Consider the following 5,093-nt stretch of genomic DNA (forward strand, 5'->3'; position numbering starts at 1 on the left):
CACCTCATGTTTTCTAATTCTGTGTCTGAACTGCTGCTTTTCCACTCTGAAGAGACCATTAGACAGTTACCATTTAAAATAAAATGACCCAAGGTTGCTGATGAACCCTTTCAGGTATCCTTTACCCTTTGGTCAAAAACTGAGCTAAGGGCTGCAATTAAAGAATTTCCTAAACCTAGGAAGGAGCCCCAAAAATTTTTTGAAGAATTTAGAGTTATTATTGTAGCATATGACCGAAGGTTGCCAGATCTTTATCAGCTTGTGCACATGTTGGTAGGATCTGAGGAAACCCAACAATTGATGTAGGAAGCAAGATGACAAACCCTGAGGATAGCAAACCATCATTTTGCCAATTCCCCAAACTTCTCCTATTCATCTTAAAATGCTTATAGATATTGGGATATTGGAAACAGAATTATCCTGCAAATATGTCCCCTAAACGCCATCTTAGAGGAAACTTGGATACCTTCTCTGTACCTTTGTGATATAAATTTTCTATCCCATCTTCTCTAAGACCTGAGAGTCATTCTTTGAAATGCAAATGTTTTTCACCAGGAAGAAAAGAGAGAGAGGGAGGGAGACAGAGAGAAGAAAGGAAATATTTGGAAATTGGGCATATAAAAACATCTTAAGTGACTTCTCCACAAATATTATTAACCAAAAGATCACTGCATCTCTCTATGTGTGCCTATATGTGTTGTAAATGTGAGATATTTTTCTATCTTTGATGGTATTAAAATTAATTTAATAAATTAAAATTAATTGGTTTGAGGCAAGCACTTGTAAGGACTGGGTATTCCAAAACTCAGAAATATAGAGACTAACCCAAATGCTTCTCACGTTCATATGATCCGAGGTTAATCTTTCATAAATAAAAGTTAATTTAAGTTTCTTTGTTTAATTAAAATAGACGTGTTTTAGAGTTATCAACATTGAATTTATAATGCAGATAAACAACTTTATTCTACCTCAGTTTACCAGTCAAATTCATGTTATCTGTTACAGAATTTATCAGTAAGAAAAATGACACAGCATGATGAAATTTTCATAAGTGATCTAAACATATGTGAATAAAGAAAGGGGTTATGTAATAAATCTGACAAGTTCAGTGACCGAAAGTAACCTATAGGGTAATCTAATCATAAATTACCATCTGGGCAGGTCATGGTGGGTAGTCAGGCCCCAGGCCTATGAAAGGTTTATCTTTGCCTTAAGCAAGCCCCATCCATTTTTCTTGAGCATCTAGGTTAACACACCTTTGAAATGCCAGAGTAATCCTCTTTTTCAGACCCCTCTGAGGTGTAACCACCCTCAAGGGAGCACATGATCTTGTTAACTATCGTGTAATGTAATCATAGAGCTTTCTCCCTGCCTCCCCCATGCTTTCTCTTATTGTCATGTAATCTTCCTTAGTTTCCTCCTTAATTCCAAACATATAAAAAGAACTGCAAAACTCATTCTCCAAAGCATGAGACCTTGCTTGTGATCAGTTTAGCTCAAATAAACCCAAACTCTAATAAAAACTCTCTATAGGTTTTGTTCTTACATTGACACATAATTGTTGAAAATAAGTAAATTAAATAGATGTAAGTAGGGTAAGAGATTTTAGGTGGACTATGGACCCCAGATGATCCCATACAACCCCATACTATTCATACAGCCCCAAACTGCCTCCCAAACAACCACACAGTACCCCCACAACGACCTCATGCAACCCCATAGGAACCCACAATGATCCCCTGCACTTCACACCAGCCCACCTGACCCCACAGGGCCCTATGCAGCCTTACATGACCCCACATAAACCCTCAAGACCCTAATGTGACCTCTAAATGACCACATATGAACCTATACAATCCCCTACACAAACCTTTCATGGCACCATAAAAGCCCCAAGTGATCCAACATGCCTCCACATTACCCCCAATGACTGACCACCACCACCTTTTCCACCTTTGAAATCTCTTACTTTGTTTCTTGCCACCCAGAGTCACATTTAGGACCTAACTCTAAGATTAAGGTATTAAAGAACAAAAATTCAATTGAATACATTTAAAGTTCTAATTGAGCAATTCATGAATCCAGCAGCATCCCATCTAGTAAATAGAAAGGTGCTCTGAGGAGCTGTACAAATGGAAGATTTTCATAGGCAGAAGGGTGCAGGACAACAAAATTAAAAGAGTGGATGCCATGAGCAGGACATGACTATCAAAGTAGCAGTCTCACACACATTTGTGTCTTTCCACAATGTCAGACTTTATTAGAATAAAGCCATGGATCTAGTCCTACTCACTCGGTTTACCAAAGGCAACAACCAAGGCTCCAGCCAGAAAACAGTCTCCAATAGTCGAGGTAGAGTGGTTTCACACTAGAGGGTCACACAAGTTTGCAAGCAATAGGCAAGGCGAACAGAGTCTCATGAAAGAAGTGGGAGAGAGAGAGAGAGAGAGAGAGAGAGAGAGAGAGAGAGAGAGAGAGACTAGTGTTCAGCTAGAGTCCCTATGGCATGGGGTGTGTAGTGTCCAGTGTCAGGCCAGGCTGGTGAGACTGTCAGGAGTTGAGGCTTCAAGCACTCCCTCTGGGACAAGTGCAGATGTGGCTGTCAGCTCGTCAGTTGAGGACTGAGTGAGGAGCTGTCAGAGGGCTCTGATGTTATGCTCAAGACTGGGTGCAATGCACTCATCTGCAGTCCCATAAAGCTTATCTGCAGTCTGATAAAGCCATCCAGATGGTCACACTTTACCCTGAGTCTGGAGTTATCTGGTTAGGGAATTCACTGGGTATGCCTTTCATGGGATGCTCTGGCATGACTGTCACTTTGTGACTGACATAACTATCGGAATTATTAGAGTCCATTTTGTGTTCATATTAATGCTCTATACAGTAGGTTATTTCAGGCAAGTTCACCTCCTAGGAGAAGGCAAGGGATTTTATCAGGCAGATTACCTGCTGTTGTTGATCAGGAAATTCCAGACCCATTAGTTTAAAATTTCACTCCTGGGAGAGGCTGAAACTGCAATTAGGTTAGGTATTACCGTAAGTCTTGGTGGGCTTAGCAAAAGTGACTCCATTCTGGGTCTATCTATTGGTTTTTTTAACATTACAGTGACCTCACATGGCTCCACACAACCTCAAAACCACCCCACAATGACCGCATGAAATCCCACACTACTCCATATGGCACTATACCACCTCACAATGACCCCATGACAATTCCAAAAGACCCCAAACAACACCACAATGACCCAGTGCGACTCTACATCACTTCACACTACAAAAATAAATAAATAAATGGAGGCATTTTATTTATTTATTTATTTATTTATTTATTGATGTTGTAACATACTTTTTTATTTATTTATTTTTTTAACCTTTGATGTATTTGTGAACATCCAGCCGAGGAATGCCTTCAGCAATATGTCTTACAAGGGTGGATTCTAAGAATAACAATGACTCCAAAGGCAAGAAACACTCACATTTTATCTCACAAATATTTATGGAATACATGGTATTTTTCTTTGTATCCCTTTGCTAATTACTTGCAAGCATGTACCTGGTAAAGCTTATACTGCATGTGCCGTAGAATGATCTTATCATGTTCATAAAGTCGTTTCTTATTTTTAAGAAATTTCTGTAGTATCTATTTTGAAAGAGGCGAAAGTTTATTACATAGGTGATGTTACCGCGCTTCTCAAAATGGCAGGGCATGTGACCACAAAGACTTTAAGCTAAAGAACAAAGCAGACTGTTTAAAATGGATTCTTTAACCAGCTGACATCATCATCATGTAATTAATATTTGTGGAGAGTTTTATGGCTTACAAGCCACTTTCATATCTCATTTGAGCGGTACAACAATGATTTCAAATGGGGAATATATGTATTAACATCTCTGATTATACAAATTAGTAAACTGAGCTTTAAGTAACTTGATCATATTTCTATAGAAATATATTGAGTCCAGATTTAAACTCAGTTCCACACTTAATTCTTGTCTTATTTAACTTAACAAAACAATGAATATATTTCTTAAGAAATTATATGCTTCCTAAATTAATTCACTTTTCTTGGTTTTATTAGAAATTTTACTTCATTTTTTAATAGCCCTATTTGGGTATTATTTACATACCATACAATCCATTTGTTGAAAGTATACAATTGAAGGTTCTTTCATGAATTTATAGTCTTATATCTATCAATCAAAACTACAAGCAAGTGTTAGATTCTTTCCATTACTCCAAAAGTTCCTGTTTTCAGTCAGTTCCCATTTCCATCCTGGTGCCAGACAACCACTGATCTGCTTTCTGTCTCTACAGATTTGGCCTTTCTGGAAAGTTCATATAAATTGAATCATACAATATGTGGTCCTTTATGTCAGTGCCTGGCTTCTTTTATTTCATATGTTTTTGAGGTTCATCCACGTTGTAGAGTTTACCAATAGGTGGCTCCTTTTTATTGCTGAATATGACTCTACTCTATGAATATACCACTATTGTTTCTCTGTTCACCAGTTGATGGACATTTGGATTGTTTCCAGTTTGGTTTAGTAAGAATACTGCTGTTATGAACATTTGCACACACATTTTTATATGGACATATATTTTCATTTCTCTAAAGTAGACACCTAGGAATGAAATTGCTGGGTCATCTGGTAAATCTATATTTGACGTTTCTTTCAGAACTGCCAAAATGTTTTACAAAGTTACTGTGCCATTTTTCATTCCCACCAGTAACGCAGAGTTCTACTTTCTCCACATCCTCATCGACACTTGTTATTGCCTGTCTTGTTTATTACAGCCATTCTAGTGGGGCTATCATAGTATCTCATTATAGTTTTAATTTGCATGTCTCTATTAACTAATGAAATCGAACATCTTTTTTTTTAATTGGCCACTCATATATCTTCTTTGTGAAATGTCTACTCAAGTCTTTTGCTCAGTTTTTAATTGAGTTGTCTTTTCCTTATTGAGCTATGAGTTCTTTATCAGAAATATAATTTGCAAGTATTTTCTCCAGTTCTCCCAGTCTGTGGTCTACTTCTTTTCATTTTCTTTCTTTCTTTCTTTTTTTATTGTTAGTTTCAGGTATACAGAA

This window comes from Hipposideros armiger, unplaced genomic scaffold (assembly GCF_001890085.2).
Source record: "Hipposideros armiger isolate ML-2016 unplaced genomic scaffold, ASM189008v1 scaffold_1031, whole genome shotgun sequence".
In the NCBI taxonomy this organism is placed as follows: domain Eukaryota; kingdom Metazoa; phylum Chordata; class Mammalia; order Chiroptera; family Hipposideridae; genus Hipposideros; species Hipposideros armiger.